This window comes from Lepidochelys kempii, chromosome 6 (assembly GCF_965140265.1).
Source record: "Lepidochelys kempii isolate rLepKem1 chromosome 6, rLepKem1.hap2, whole genome shotgun sequence".
NCBI lineage: Eukaryota > Metazoa > Chordata > Testudines > Cheloniidae > Lepidochelys > Lepidochelys kempii.
Window position 1 is genome coordinate 38,742,168 of NC_133261.1, and position 17,569 is coordinate 38,759,736.

At 38.8% G+C, this 17,569-nt stretch overlaps 1 protein-coding gene across 8 annotated transcripts in view; it reads left to right on the plus strand.

Annotated features, from left to right (window-relative positions):
• TEAD1 (TEA domain transcription factor 1) overlaps positions 1 to 17,569 on the plus strand; it is a 205,267-nt gene that overhangs the window by 110,282 nt on the left and 77,416 nt on the right. Inside the window, exon 1 of one of the 8 annotated variants that reach the window (XM_073347639.1) lies at positions 1,624 to 1,642. The exons of the other annotated variants lie outside the window; for them this stretch is intronic. The gene's annotated coding sequence lies outside the window, so the exon portion shown is untranslated. Of the gene's footprint in view, positions 1 to 1,623; positions 1,643 to 17,569 lie in introns of those variants that run through there. 8 annotated transcript variants of the gene reach the window in all.

Sequence of the window (17,569 nt, forward strand, 5' to 3'; positions counted from 1 at the left end):
TAGCAGGTTTATCTATAAAAAGGGAGCCTGCGATTGCCCTGAGATTTATGGACCAATGAACCTTTTTTCACTACTAAGTGGGAATCAAAAAGGGTTTAGACATTTACACGGATAATGGGAGCATCCAGTTACATAAGATAAGCATTTTATAAAGGATATAGACCTATATGCTTCAGGGCATAAAATGATGAGGGCTGGAAGAAACTTCCCCTGTGGGCAATTTATTCCATCACAAGGTTTGTTGAACATTCCTTTGGAGCATCTAGTACTGGCAACTAGTAGAGACAGGATATTGGACTAAATGAACCACTGGTCAAACCAGTGTAGCAATACCCATATCTCTAGGATATCACACAATTTAAAATGCTAAGATATTACATATTCTTCCATTTTAGAGGTAATAGGGTTTCTTGCCGCTGGCCTTCCTCAGTAATAAACCTTTCTTTGTGTCTTCCTTAGATCTACTAACAAGTCTAAATCAACTAAAAGAAATATTTTTTAATATTTAGGTATGTTGGTTTTAAGTATCATATTTAGTCTCTACACTCCTAATTTCTAGGATCTGTTAACCTGCTTACATTCCCACAACATATGGACCTAATCTCTGTCTTTGCCAGAATTCCAGCATTTATCATCTTAAAACATGTTAACTTTTTCCACCCTTGATGGAGTCCAGTGAATTGTATATCTTTTTTGTTGAATCAGCTTAAGCGTTATAACCAAAGTACTGATAACTGCATATCTGTTTCCCACTTCTAGTATGGATATTACAGTGCAGGTCAGCACTCCACTTTTCTCCTAACTCATTGTGGTCATATCTTGTTGAGCACTGTGGAAACTTACAAATTGTTGAAGCTGAAACTTTAGTTCTCCTCAGTTCAATCAAATATAAAATGTTCAGTTAACTGGGGATATTGTTGCAGTTAGAGTCTATCAAGTACCTGATCTCCAAAATTAGGCAAGTCTGGTTAGTAGTAGTCAGTTGGGTATCTGCTTGGGTATATTGAGTGGTTGTGTCCTGTGTCCAATAATTTCATTTCCATGGATAAGCCACAGAGATTCAACTAATGCCCATTAGAGAATGCTCCGTCTGCACCACCTAGCTCAAGTCTTCAATAACACCGTTTCTTACATGATCTCTCATAGTGAACTGAACTCCCTCACTCAGATTTGTTACACTGCACTTTAGATACAGCTACTATCATATGAGCTACTATCCCATGGCTGCTTGTGTTTTAGTTTTGCTTTAGTGAACTTTACTGACAGTTTTGTAAAGCTGTTCCAAACTTTGATACAGGCACAGTATTTCTCATGCTGTTTTGAACATATTCTACCTGTTTTTTTCTTGGATTTTTGTTAGTATTGATAGTTAGCAAGAAGCATCGTAGAAGGTATATTTTCATCTCTCCCTTTACCCCAATGCAACACTTGGGCCACCCTTTTGCATGGCTGTGGTCGTTTCAATTTGGTAAATGAATGGTAAATGATGGTAAATGGTAAATTTCAATGGTAAATGAATATCTGAGTTTGTCTGAACATAAACAGAAAATGCCTGAGTACTTAATTGTCCCATAGCAGACAGTCTGAGTATAGCTTGTCTGATCCCAACCCCAGATCACTATACATGGGTTCAGCTGCTTCGGTAAGAACACTCTACCTATCTGTTTTTTTTCACTTTGTGTATTCCTTATGGTTCACTTTATGGTGTACTCTCCTGACCCCTCTGTTGTTTGTTTTAGCTCATGTTCCCTATGCTGCTTCCCTTCTCGCACCCGACGTACTTCCCATCTTAGTTAGTTGGTAAGGATACTCTGTATCTCCAGAGCCTAGGCTCCAGTAGGATTTCAGTGGCACAGAAGCCTTGTATGGTTGTTGGCACTGAGACAAGTTTCACGCTGCCCTCTTGTGCTAACAATCATGTCATCCTTTTGAGTGGTCTTCAATGCTAGAGCCCTTCTTCTGTTCCCACAGGTGCCAAAACTGATAAAACCTATCCAAATATTGGTTACCCCATGGTTCACAGGACGCAGAGAGCTATGTAATTGTCGTGTGGTACCATTTAATTGATTCCTTTCAGAGTGCATTTATGTAGGCCAGAGAGCAAGCCGTGATTATATGTTGTGTGGACTGCATAAATGTTACACTGTGAAAGCAATTCAGAATATGACTGCTGAGTCATCCACAGCTTTTATGATAATGTTTACAATAAAAAGAAATTCAATCATGTAATTATCTGGCAATTACTGTATGTGCTAATTTCTACATATACAGTAGATCAGTTGCTGTACGTAATTTAACAGTTTCAAACTAGATATTTTGGGCTCAGCTCTGCCTTAGTTACACAGAGAACAACAGTCCGTCATGTGACTGGTGTGGTATAAATGAGGGCAGAAGTAAGATTATAGGTATGTTAATATACCTACACAGATTACAATATGGAGTATGGTCTCCTGCTATAAACGTGATTTTCAGCCTTTTCCATACTTCATCCCATGTAACAAACATCATTTTGGGACCCACCTTCCGTCTTGCCATAAAGGAAGGGAGGGTGGACATGACCACTGTGGACCTGTTTGTGATCTCCCATGCCCCCTCCCTGGGAGTCCACAACCGCCAGGATGAGAACCAATGTCCTCTGATCTTTAAGTATGACTCCTCTAACAGACTGTAAATGCTCAGTTTCATAAACTGTAAGTGTGTCCTCCCGCTTGGTACGCACATCGGAGTTATTGGCCCAGCTCTATGTCTGAGTTCCCTAAGCATGGTTTTGAAATGAACATTGTTGATAAATAATGTTATCTGTATGTCTCTTTAAAGAAAAAGATTTACCTCTGTCTCTTTACCAGTGTTCTATAGCAAAACCAGCAAATCGTTGCTTAAGAGTAAAATTAAAAAAAGGCTATTTTGAGATTTATCCATATAGTTCTTTATGAGAGAGTCTGGTTCCCCCCACTAAAATGCATTAAAGTCTTGCCAGGTTGTTTGAGGCTCTGAAGAACTGAGCCTCTGCCTTGCTGGTGCATGGACAGTGAGACCCTTTCTAAAAAGGATTGCCATCATTGAAAGAGTGGATGTCTTTTGAGAGAGAATCGGTAAGATGAAACCAGCTTTAGCAAATCAAAATCCACAGGGGATATCTCTGTAAAATAAAAACACAAAAACTTGTTGCCGTGTGGTGTCTGGAAGACATCCTTCACTGACATCCATCCTTTACTTTTCACCTGAAGCTGGGTCTCACACTACTGAGAGGTGACAAAATTTCATCGTTCTTGATAATGAGAATGTGCTTCGCTGGTGAGTTGCAATTGATCCGATTAGCTAAGTGTATGCTTTGTGTATTTAGGGTTTCTATTTAAATTTGAAAAGCTCTGTTCTTCAGCATCTTCTATTCCACCAATAATATATGGACTTCCCCTGGAGTATACTTGTTCAAAGTTCAGTTTATACAGAAAAGGTGACGTCTAGTTTAAATGTACAGATTGCATGAGACCCCAACTGTAAGCTGCTGAGCTTACTTCTTTCTGTGAAGGAGCATCAGGAGATGACATCTCTCACTGATATCTGTTTATAATGGATTTTACTGGTTTACTCTAATATTCCATTTAAATTGATATTTATCATGCTATGTCCTGGATCATGCTTTGTATGCTACAGCTGTCATACAGAGCATCTTCATCGACAACATATAGCAATCTGCAATGTGAATTTTTGAAAGTTTACATTGCCTTACAGACAAAATCGATATTTGACTGGCATGTGTATATTCACTCAATTAGTTCAGCACATTATATGACCAGGAGTCAGGACAGAGCAATTTTCAGGACCAGTTGTGTAGGAATATGAAAATCTTCTAAGTTGACATAAAAATTTAGAGCCTGTCTAGCCACAGGCTCCTTACAGTTCCCCCACTCCTAAATGGGATTCAGAATATATAAAGCTACGTTTTAATCTTGAATGCTGGACACAAACTGTATCTAAATTACAAATTTCAGAGTAGCAGCCGTGTTAGTCTGTATTCGCAAAAAGAAAAGGAGTACTTGTGGCACCTTAGAGACTAACAAATTTATTTGAGCGTAAGCTTTTGTGAGCGCGAAAGCTTACGCTAAAATAAATTTGTTAGTGTCTAAGGTGCCACAAGTACTCCTTTTCATTTTGCTAAATTACAAAGACATTTTGAAGGCTGCCCTAATTGAATGTAGGGCATTAAACTTGCCATGAAAAGATCATAGTTAATTTAGTACTGATATTAGTTATGGTACTTTTGAAATTTTTTATACAATAAACAAGGCAGGAAATCTTTGCTAAAACCTCATTGGGTACTCATGTCCTTTGTGTAGTATTTAGCATTCAGAAGTGTTGCTATATTTCATTTTAATTAAAAATGTTGTTATAGCACCATGTAAAACCAAAATGACAGCTGCAACATGGCAAAATAACTTAAACGTGACACTAATATGATGGTAGGGAAAGAGATTCTGTGGAGCTATGGCTATGCTTTTCTAAGCATTTCGTTCTGGAAAAATAGATTTTAATTCTCTTTTTATCTTATGTAAAAATATTGGTGAGGAGCACAAATAATAAGTGGCAAATAATAGATTGTGACAGTATTCAACAATGTGGTTGCTGCTAGCAATAGATTCAAGAATTTCAAATTTGTCTGACTTTATTTTCAAATATTTCTTGTTTTATTCATATGGAGATGTGTCAGTTGGGTATTTTGTTTGAACCATGTGAACTCTCAGCTTATGATATGGCTGCACGGTGCTTGTTTTAAAATACTGGGAATTGCACTATATACCATACGTCTTTCTCAAAAAAGGGATTTCTGTTTCCTATATTTATCTCCCCCTGAACTTGTGATGATATAAGCACCATAGTAACTTGATGTAGAAAGATCAAGACAGATCACGCTGAAGCCAATGAAGACCAGAAGAAGTCGATTGTCAAGACTGATTGAAAAGGAAATAGGAGTGTGGTGAGGACACTTGGTCACAGTCATCAGTTTGAAAGAAGGAATGATTGTGAAGCTCTGATCATTCTGTTTTCTTTCTCTTTCTTCAGTCCGGTATTCCAAGCTGGTAGCCTGTTGGGGGACATAAACATTTCCCCCCCAAATAGAATACAGCGTCTTGGAAGACAGCTTCAAGGGCCTGATTCTCTGTTCACATGGAAAGATGTAAATCAGCAACAAAACTAAAAGTCAATTGATGTAAAGTGATGCTGATGTAAAATTTGTGTGGGAGAAAATCAGACCTGAGGTGTATTAAAGATTAATGTCCTGAACCCAAACCCAGGTTTAAGGTGCAGAGAATTAGTAACGGTTAAAATTCAAAGTCTTGTTAGATCCCACATGGCCAACTGTGCATGCCATAGCCATCTGTGGCACAGAGTTTTTAGCTAGAGTAGATAGGGAGAATAAAAGATCCAGGATCTGATTCTGATATCACTTGCATTGTGCCAAGCTGATTTCAATGGAGTTACACCAGTGTGGGATCAGAACCAGGTACAAGGTGTAATATATTTCTCTGTATCTAATTTGACTTCGATGAGTTGTACTCACTTTTTCCAGGCTGAATTTGACCCAAAGATCCATCAATGTAAAAATATTTGGGACTGATTTCCTTCCACTCCACAAAATTCCTGTGACGGGAGAATTGAGACTTTGGGGTGATATCCTGGATCCACTGATGTCCCGGAGAGTTCATTGGGGCCAATATTTCACCCTTGGTATTTAAGTGATTTTGACAAATCCAATAGTAAAGTTCATGGGATCACTCTCTTTTGTCTTCATCTTTCTGAGTTGCTAAATTGATCTGTCCAAGGGTCAGACTTGTAGGTGTCTCTGTGAAAGTAAGTTTGTTTGTTTGTTTATGTACTTGTTTTTCAGATTTGATCAAAATGTTAACTCTCTGAGTACCTGATAAAGAACCCCTGGTTTCTGCTAAATTTAATTATGCGGAATCTGAGTTACATGCCCTTATATTTGTGAAGTCTGATAAAGATGCTGGACCTGATTCTCTTCCCACATATGCCAATTTTACGTCACCGTGAGTCCATTGGCTTGAATGGAATTACTCCTGATTCACACCAGCATAAGTGAGAGGAGAGTTAGGCTCAATGATCTTTCAGAAATTTGTTCAGAATCTCTTTGCTGCCATGTATTACTCCTCTAATTTTGGAGCCTCAAGTAGAGTTTTTCAAAAATATGTATTCTACGTAGTTTTAATGTTGTTTTCTCTGGAAAAAACATAAAACTTTAACAATAACATACAGGTTTGAGTTTAGGATACTGAGTGTCCATGTACAGCGCAGCCCATTCTTAGGTATTAGGTGGCTTCCCTATGCAAGATGAAAATAAACCTTTTTTTCTCAACAGTCAGCGTGTAGTCTGTAGAACAGCCTTAGGATTCAGAGGTGTCAGAGTGAGCTCCCTTCTAAGAGATGCAAAAACCAAATAATCAAATTTCTCTTCTTTCCTCATACAGTTTAAGAAGATCTTCTTTGTTGAAAGATAAGTCTTACATGTAATGGATAGTAAATTTCCTACCCCACTTCATCACATTTTATTGGTGGATGTACAATTCCCAAGTACTTACATTATGCATTCTTTAGTCCTCTAGCCTTGGGTTGGTAGATGGCACAGTGTAGAAAGGGTATGTTCTCCTATGTTTATGTAGTATGTATTCCACCCCTGTAGGCCTCTGCGAATTCTTGCATAGAACCTTGGTGACTGCTTTCGGTCATGGCGATGTTTTCCATTAGGTCTGGTGAGTAATTTGGTCAGAACCAGAAGGGTTTGTCCAGCTCTGAAATAAATCAAACTGAGGAAAAGGCACCAGCAAGTACTATATTAACTTCAGTCCAACAAGATTTATTCTGTTTTCACCTGTTGTTGGCAGCGTTGAGTAAACTCCTTAGTTGCAGATGATTGGTACAGACGAACTTGCAGAAATTAAATTTCTAGGTAGAACAAAAAGGTATACTTTTATTAAAGATCAAAATCTGTTCATTTGTAGTATGAAGCCAGGGGGATTGTGGGGTAGCAGAAGGTTGTTTATGAGGTGGAGGCGTATAGACTAGCCAGTCTTTATATTCTCTGCACAACTCCTTAGATTTCTAGTGACAATGTTAATGATAACTGAACATAAAGCCTGCTTGCTGTTCCACAACAGATACATTTTACTCTTGGATGTATGATTCACAAGTTCCTAAATTATGCATTCTTCATACTCTGGCATCTGGTTTAAACAATCGGTGCTCTTGTTCTATGATCAGTACATTGTTTGTTAGTCTTTTCATGTAGTCAACTGAACTGTATGTTCATATTGTTCTTTATGTACTTATTTTATAGCTGCTCGTACAGAAGAGGAATGAATCAATTAGCTTCTTGTCTTGTGAACAGGGCACTGCTTTTCTAGAAGAGCTACAGGGGTGTGTCAGAGAGTGAGACAAGCAGTAGATTTCTCTTGGGCAGTGCGTGGGTTGGTTTCAGGTTACACCATTTTTATTGGCTCCTTTTTGCTGAACCATGGTTTCAAATGATTGTGTTTGTTAGCTGAACTTAAAGGTGCCGGTTCTCTGATTTCACTGCGTCCAAAACAAGGCAATGTATACACTCTCTGTTGTTCTTAATCTGTGTGGTGTAAAGTTAGGTAACATTTCTCATGCATAAAGCATTATGCTCTGAATAAAACTGGGCTGAATATATAATGTTTAGTGAGCCAAGTTGTGATGTAATCAAATCTTCCTTTTTTTTTTCATTTAAAAGTAATATGCACTTAATTTCTTGCTAGTTTTTTATTGACTTTTAACAAAACCCATAGCACCAAATTCCGCAGATTGGCCATGTGCTGTGTGAAGAAGTATTTCCCTTCACTGGTTCTGAATGTCCTCTGGGAGACTTGGAGATGAAAGGCATTCTATAAATGTCCAGTTCTGCTTGTATTATAATTAATATTTTATTGATGTTTCCATCTTGGTTTTAATTTAATGAGTATTTTTTTAAATGTCCACACTATCTTACAATGTCTGCTGCAACTCAAACACAAAAGCATCGACCTAAGGTCTGAGAATCAAAAAGTGACAACTGACTTTCCTGACCCATCTCTTTTCATTGGCCGCGATGAGTTCAGGACACTTGGTAAGGAACAAATAACTTTGTCAAGTCTGTTCATTTTAATAATCCAGGGCATTCTCAGTTAGGTGACTAGAGATTATTTTCAAGACACTCTGAGCCCGATCACAATGTCCACTGAAATCAGTGGAAAAGCTCCCATTCATTTCAAAGGTCACTGGATATGGGCTAGATCACACTGCTGCAGACAGTTCCGCAAGAGTTTTCCTGTATAGTTTCCCCATAATCATTCCACAGATGGGGGAAGGGTTGTCTATCTTCCACCCCCCATTGGAATGGGCACCCCGCAGATCATATCTCTATACTGTCTCCAAGGCCTCAGATACCCCCCTTTCACTTCCTGGCATGGCTGCATCAATGAAACTGCCCTACTAAGGCTGCATCACAACTCCTCCAACCCTTAAAAGGACTGTCTCTGTTGTGCTGGGGAGCCCATGTGAATGGTAATTCAACCCAGGCTGTGTCAGTGTAGAGGTGTTATGAGGGTGTTGTGGCAGACATGCCCTTCCAACTCAACTCTTCGTGAAAACAATTGTTACTGTTGCATCTGGTACAGCACTGAGAGTATTCAAACTTCAGGGAATTCCCACTGCCAGCCAAATATGTAGGGAAGCATATCAAATAAATTTTGATATAAATATCAAATGCTTCAAATACATCTATTTGAAATTTGGGTAACACATTTTAAAACTGTAGTTTGGTAAATTTCCATTTTTTTAATTACCATAGTTTTTTTCAATGTTTTGACTAAAACAGTTTTGGTTTTACAAACTGAAGACTCATGTTTTTCATCTGAAAAAAGTTGTGGGCACAAAGGGTTAAGGTATGTATCTATTTTTAGGATTTTGTGGTGAAAGTAATAATGTCATTCACTAGTACTGATTTTAACAAAGATCGGCATTAAAATTCCATATGTTCAGTGTGTGCATGGACAGAGGGTAGGCGTGAAGGAATGTTTCCCCAAACACTTCTTTACCAAAAAAAAAAAAAAAAAAAAGTTCATCTAAATCCCACCTGACTGTCAGAGTAATTTTAGACTTTCCTTTGTGAAACAATAATAGAGTATAGAATCAGTTGTATATCTTGGTGTTAAAATTAAAGAATCTGATGCAAAGTCTTTGATTCTTTGTATACGAGACTTTAAACTCAGCAGTGCTTAATGGAATCAATTTATATAAAGTTTCTTTTTCCTTTAATGTTTAATTGTCAAAAGAACCACTTAGTGATCCTAGGACTCTTCCATATGAAACAGAATAAATGTCAATAAGATGTCAAGCTGCATTCCTGGTGGGACTTTTTTCCTAAGCGATCAAGGTTTTTTTCCCTCCTTCTTGCACTAATCATTAATAACTATACTGTTGTCACAGCTCAGAAACTTTTCTATTGACACTTCAATCATTTTTAAAGATCTTGAATGTTCAGCGTATATTAAAACTAACCTTTTGCACTCTATTAAAATTTAAGAACTGCTTGATTTTCAGTGAATGCCCAAGCAACTGGATCATGAAAGCATTACCTTGTGCCAAGGGCATGATGCAGTGCACTGATTCCTTTTTAACAAATAATACGAAGTTTGACTTTTCATTTACACATTCTGCCAATTGTTAACAAGTTTCCATCTCGTTCAAACACTGGATTGATCCTAAGAAATTGAAAATATTGATTTAACCCTCTGCCTGATTTGTGCTGTGGGCACCTGCTAGTACAGTCTTAGCACATTACAATTGCTTGGCTGTAATTCCTCAGGGGACCACTAATAACTACCACATTTGTCTTTTCATCTTCTGAAATTATGCTAGCAGTTGTCCAAGTCAATTGTGATTCATTTGATACTGCTCTCCTTCAAGATATATTGCAACCAAATAGACTTGCTCACCAGTAATATATCTGATGACATAGTTAGTTCTAGTTAATTGACAGAATGATTCAGGCTTTTATGGATGGCATTAATTGGTCCCTCGTGTCCATGCAATAATTGACCAGACGGTGTAGGCTACATTAGCTTCTCATCCAGTCAGAATAGTGGTAAGATGAGGTAAATGTGGTACAAATGATAAAATGGCTATATTTTAAATCAAACATTTATAAACTATAAGAGTGGGAGATTGTGGCATCAGTAGGGTCTAAGTAATGGAAATACATCAACGTCCACATTCAAAGTTTGGGTGGGTTTTTTTTTCTTTCCAATTAACACCCGTGGAAAGTCACATTTAGATGCCTTAATGGACTTGGTTGATCGTGGTTTAATGTGTAAAGTAAAGCAGATGAAAGGACTGCTGATGTTTTTGCTTCCAGGCCTTTTACATAGAGCATTTTAAATCTGGCATCAATCGTTATAAAGTTAAACTTGTTTAAAAAGATAACAAAGGATGAAAAGACAACAGATTCGACGTCCCTTACTCAGATACCCCCCTGCAGTACCATATTCCATCAATAGTCCCATTAAACCAATGGGATTTATTGTGGAGTAAGATATCACTCAAAATGAGTAAGGACAGCAGAATATGTATCCAAATAAAAAAGCAGACTTGTCAGGACATGTGAAAAAAGCAATGAATGTATTGTTGGTATAATACTGACTTGCACTATTGCTTTCTGGAAGGGACTTAGAAAGAAAGTCCCTTAGTATCTCCTACTCTCCCTCTGCTCTTTGTGTGTGGCAAACATTTTCATTGAATAAAGCCTGAAATAAAAGAGGGGAGGAACTTCTCTATGATGTGGGCCTTAGCCAGGGTTTGGCAGAGTAAGAGGCGTGTGATTGGAAAGGATTAAAAAGTGAATGGCAGAACTGGTATAGCAGGACTTCCTCCAGAAAATGTCATCGTACTCACCCCTCTCTTGGAGAAGCTGTAGAATTATCAACAATATAGAGGGTGAACTCTTCAGACTAATGGAGTATGCTGGAATTTGATGTTGTTGTTGTTTGATATATTACAGAGGGGTTGCACTGTTTATGTGGGATTCTCATCAAGGATTGTGTTAGAGGCATTTATCTCCTGTTTTGGATTCTCCAGAGGACAGCTGTGATACCATGATTTGAATATACCACAGCCTGGACCAAAACTGATATACCAACAACCATACAGGGAGGAATTTATACAATTTTTTTTTTAAATTGCAGCTGGAAAAGACTTTCGTAGGACATTGGGGCCCATCCCCCTGCTAGTAAAGGATTGCTCCCTACAGTACATTTTATATTGTTTTATCCAGTCTAGTTTTACATGCTCCAGATGACTTTTAATCTTTCTTCAGAACCCACTAATAATTTTACTATTCTTCTACCAGTTGTCTCCAAAGTGTCCATATTTTTTGGTACTGAACCCAGTATGCCTGGTGCAGCCCCACTAGAGCTGTATAGCTAGAAGAAGCTAGTTTTTGTCTAAAGAGGGCATTTTGGAAGGTTGAAAATACAGGCCTGTCAAGCCTCACCTCAGTCTCTGGGAAAAATCATGGAGCAAGTCCTCAAGGAATCAATTCTGAAGCACACAGAGGAGAGGAGAGGAAAGTGATCAGGAACAGTCAGCATGGATTCACCAAGGGCAAATCGGCCTGACTAACATAATTGCCTTCTATGACAAGATAACTGGCTCTGTGGATGAGGGTAAAGCATTGGACGTTGACTTTAGCAAAGCTTTTGGTACAGTCTTCCACAGTATTCTTGCCAGCAAGTTAAAGAGGTATGGGCTGGATGAATGGACTATAAGGTGGATAAAAAGCTGGTTAGATTGTTGGGCTCAACGGATAGTGATCAATGGCTCCATGTCTAGTTGGCAGCCAGTATCAAGCAGAGCGCCCCAAAGGTCAGTCCTGGGGCCGGTTTTGTTCAATATCTTCATTAATGATCTGGAGGATGATGTGGATTGCACCCTCAGGAAGTTTGCAGATGTCACTAAACTGGGAGGAGTGGTAGATCCGCTGGAGAGTAGGGATAGGATACAGAGGGACCTAGAAAAATTGGAGGATTGGGCCAAAAGAAATCTAATGAGGTTCAACAAGGACAAGTGCAGAGTCCTGCATTTAGGTTGGGAGAATCCCATGCACTGCTACAGACTAGGGACCAAATGGCTAGGCAGCAGTTCTGCAGAAAAGGACCTAGGGGTTACAGTGGACGAGAAGCTGGATATGAGTCAACAGTGTGCCCTTGTTGCCAAGAAGGCTAATGGCATTTTGGGCTGTATAAGTAGGAGTATTGCCAGCAGATCGCGGAACGTGATCATTCCCCTCTATTCGGCATTGGTGAGGCCTCATCTGGAGTACTGTGTCCAGTTTTGGGCCCCACACTACAACAAGGATGTGGAAAAATTGGAAAGAGTCTAGCAGAGGGCAACAAAAATGGTTAGGGGGCTGGACCACAAGATTTATTAGGAGAGCGTGAGGGAACTTGGATTATTTAGTCTCCAGAAGAGAAGAATGAGGGGGTATTTGATAGCTGCTTTCAACTACCTGAAAGGGGGTTCCAAAGAGGATGGATCTAGACTGTTCTCAGTGGTACCAGAGGACAGATCAAGGAGTAATGGTCTCAAGTTGCAGTAGGGGAGGTTTAGGTTGGATATTAGGAAAAACTTTTTCACTGGGAGGGTGGTGAAGCACTGGAATGCGTTACCTTGGGAAGTGGTGGAATCTCCTTCCTTAGAGGTTTTTAAGGTCAGGTTTGACAAAGCCCTGGCTGGGGTGATTTAGTTGGGGATTGGCCCTGCTTTGAGCAGGGGGATGAACTAGATGACCTGCTGAGGTCCCTTCCAACCCTTATAGTTGTTAGGATATAGATATTCAGGCCTGTCTGTAAAGGCCTATACTCTAATTTAGGTGTATTCTTATCACTTAGGTAGTTATAGAGGTATAAAAGAGAGAATCAAAATCACTGTCTGACTGTATAAGGCCTTTTCTCACTGTGACATTCTGAGGCCCTGTTCTTAGGCTAAGATCTTCCCAGAAGCTGGGAATCAAATGTTCACATCCTTACATTCCAAACTAGTGGCATTGAAATAAGGTGCTATTGGGCTGTTAGGAATACAGTCCTGTCCTGATAGTGCCTATCACCTCCAGAGAAAGGGAAGAGCCTAGAAGATGTAAAAGGAAATTTAGTTTGATAGTTTTCTGTCTGGTAAGAACTCACTTATCAATAGACACAGCTGGGAAACCCTTATGTCTTTATAGATGTAGCTGTGAAATCCTTACTTCTGTATTGTTTTGTCATTATAGTTCCCACTTTGCTATTGTTTATTTGCATGCTCTCTGTCTGGTTCTGTGATTGTTTCTGTCTGCTGTATAATTAATTTTGCTGGGTGTAAACTAATTAAGGTGGTAGGATGTAATTGGTTAAATAATCATGTTACAATATGTTAGGATTGGTTAGTTAAATTTCAGTAAAATGATTGGTTACGGTTTAGCTAAGCAGAACTCAAGTTTTACTATACAGTCTGCAGTCAATCAGGAAGTAAGGGGGGAGAAATGGGAACAGGGAATGGGGGTGGGGAACTGGAATAATGTTTTGCTAAGGGGGGGAATGGGAACAGGGAACGGAGGTGGGGAAATTGGAATCAAGTTTTGCTAAGGTGGGGAATGGGAACAGGGATACAGGTAAGGCTCTGTGGTGTCAGAGCTGGGAAGGGGGACACTAAGGAAGGAAACCGGAATCATGCTTGCTGGAATTTCACCGCAATAAATATCGAATTGTTTGCACCTTTGGACTTTGGGTATTGTTGCTCTCTGTTCATGTGAGAAGGACCAGGGAAGTAAGCGGGTGAAGGAATAAGCCCCCTAACAATAGTCTATGATTCTATGTCTGTTTTATTAGAAAGCGTTACAAACTGCCCCATGTTTGGATCAGACTTTATTACTAGACCAAGAAGTCAACACTCCCCTCTTATACTGAAGAGAATATTGGGTGATCATACTTTTGGGGTGCTATTCCTATTTTGATCAGTGTCAGTTTCCGCCGCATTTGGATGTGCATATGAGAGGTTGCTTAAGTTGGGATATTCCTTGGAATACAACAGCTGTTACATTTCCTTATGTTACATTACCATCTGGTTCTCTACAGTAACTTGTTTTTGCAATAGGATGTTATTCCTGAATAAGGAGGTCTGCCTAGTGGTAAGGTCAAGGTTATCATAATATGTTAGTGGACCTGGTGGATTCTGTGTTGTAAATTGCACTGGTGGACTTGCATACCAGTGATTATTTACTGACATATTCTGAATCTCCAATAACCAGTGTTTAGATAGTTTTTCTTCTCCACATTGACAACAGTAGTCATGTTAATATGGCTTATGTTTCTATATGTCATAGCAGAAAGTCAATAACATGAGATAAAGAATGTCTCACTCAGTATAAAAAAGAAACTGTTATTTGCCAGATGTTTTTTCTTTCATGGAAGTGATTTTTGTAAAACGTGCTCTCTTGAAGTGCAAGTCTGTATTTTCTACACAACCAAAAATGCCGCTGACTTCAATTGTAGTGGGACTTGTAAATTCACAAGAAATGCAGGATTTGGCCCAAATGTTATAATTGTAGGATTAATTGAATCCTTATTCTGTATAATTTGCACTGATTTTTAGATTAAAATATAGTATGATGGTTAATTTAATGCTACTTTCTGCTGAGTGTATGTGTCTTTCTGTCTCTTCTTCCCTACCCATCTAAGTTAGATAACCTTTTATTGAGTGAGTTAAGGCCAACAATTTCATTATCTTAATCTTATCCATAAGCATTTTGATATTAAGTACAAATGATTCATATTTTCCACTCCCCAAATATTTTATACCATTTATACCAAACCATAGTAAGAGAGGTCTCTGCAGCATCTATAGCCATCATATAAAAGACCATAATCTGTGAGCAGGACTACATTTATTCTTCTTTGTACAACAAGGAAAAGAGAAGCAGCTACAAGTCAGGATGGGCTTAGCTGGGGTGCACACACATAAACCCAACTCATCCATAGCTCTGACTCAAGCATACATATTTTAAACATTTGGGTCTTATGTTCAAATTTGATCTGAGCTCTGTGATAAGGGATTGGTTGTCTTGAATTGGTGCTGACTGAACGTTTGTCAATAATTTCGGACCAGCCCACAATTTGACAGAAGTTTCTGCAGAGGAATTTCACAGAATTGGAAGAGATCCATATGAGACACATTGGCAGATCTATATGGGGAATTGTACATGTATGTCTATGACCTGTGATATTGGTTTGTTACCTTTGAGCACCATAGCTCATTAAAAACTTAGGAATATTTCTTAAAACCTACTATCAGCTATGATACAAGTACAATTCAGCCATAGAAAATGTGACAAATCAGTGTTAAATTAAGAGATAATGTTAATGGGATGGAATGTTGGCACAAAATATTAGTCTTCTGCTACTAGCTAAATGCAGAGACCAAATGGAGACATTTTTGGAGACTTATTATTTTTAAGTAGAAGACATTGATCCTGTGATAACATTCTCTTATGCCTCTCTAGTAGGGTGCTCATAAGATATTTAAACAAAATGACTGGTGAACAGGAGATTTTTGCTTATGGTCCTGGATATGCTGGTCTAAATTTTTAAGCATACTTTTGTATGTCTTTTAAATATCTGGATATTTAGGCCCTCACAATTCTCTCTCTTCCTTTAAGCAGAGAGGAGCACCTGTCCTATGGGTCTTGGCTGTGAAGATGATGGGCTAGTGTGCGGGGAGTCAGGATCCTCATGATACTCTTCTTCTCAACCTACCAGGCAAAGCAGTTCAAATTGTTCCATACAGAGCTAGAGGAAATTTGCACACTTAGTCTCTGTATTATGGACCCTCTCACTCAGAGGGTATTTAAGAGAGGCCCAAGTAACACAGCTCTTGTCAAAGCCATATTGGGTTTGGGAACCGTGGCTGGGTGGGCAAACTCAAACCCCAAGGGAAAAATATCAAGGAAACTCCGAGTTGAAAGTGGCATTGTTCGTATAGATAATAAGGGGGCCCACCCTTGGGAAACATACTCATGTTTCAGGCAATCAGAAAGAATTTAGGAATGAAGAGATTGATGTGGTTTTCTTCGTTCAGTGATCTCAGTTCTGCAGATGTAAATATTCTGCATTTAAAGTTTTCTCTCGGAGAATAAAAAGACCCATCTGCCCAGATTAGAGCTGGAGCAAACAAGAGGACTACTCATAATAGTGGGAGTTAATAAAGCAGAAACAATATTAAATGGAAAAAATCTAATTTTATTTTTACATATATAAAAAAACTTTGATAAACTGACCTAAATTTTGATCAATATATTTAATAAATCCCGTGGAAATTGAAGTACACCTGAAACAAGAAAAGAGAAGCCAAAACAGTTATGGTCAAAGCCTGATGATGGTATACTTTTATTTTCAACCTATTAGGTCAGCTTGTCAGCATAACCAGTTTAACAGGTACTGACAAGGCAGCACTTGAACCTAATCAAGCAGAATTTTCTTTGCTAGGTAGGAGAATGCGCTGGGTACTCAATAGGGCTAGTTATGCTGATCGATAATGCCAGAACAAGGCAACAATATGCACTATCTGCATAGTAAAAAGGTGTTTCACCACACAGAGTGGTCCTTTGTTTCGGTGCGTGGAACCATTTGCAATTGGCAATACTTCTTTTTTTATAAGATACGGACACTGTACATGGTCCCACAGACATAGTTAAAGGAAAACACCATGAACGCCTCTACTGTTCTCAGTTGTGCCTGCACACACAGGGAAGGAATCAGTCCCCTTCTTTTGAAGCATTAATCTGAAATGGGGAACTTCTTGAGATTTTTTTTCTTATTACTTACTATATAGATATTTCATTTAGAAACATCTATATACCAACAGCAACCAATGCATCTGATAGGAGATATGATTAAGAAAACATCATTTACGGGATTTACTTTGCATCCAGTTATTATAATGCTCTGAGGAGTGTTCATGTCCTTTTGGTAGCTGAGGTTTATGTTGCACTCTGAATGGAAGGAGTGTTGGTAAGAATTAGCAGGTGCAGAAACGCTTGGGAAGCTGAACAGGATTTATTACAATAACAGTGAGTTACTTCAAGTCACTTCTCCAGGTAGTGCTTGTCTGTCTGTGCAGAACTCTTCCTAACCTTGGTTTGCCATGAAAACCCCTTCATATTAGGTTTCTCTGACCCTCTGACAATTAACTCAGTGAGGAAGAAAAGTCACAGTAAAATTCCCAGGCCAGGTTTTTGTGCCCTCATTCAATCTCTGACTGCTGCTGGCTTCCTAGATGGGAGTCACAATGGATAGCTCCAGTTTTGAACTACTCCTCCCATTTTAACTTTCCTTTTTCGCCAGATGTTCAATTCAACATAGTTTTAAACTTGCTTCGAGGACATGACTATCACTCTTCATTAATAAGCACCAGCACTGAAATTTGGCCTCATTCCTCTGTGGCCCTTCATCAGTCCCTCCCCTTTAGAAAT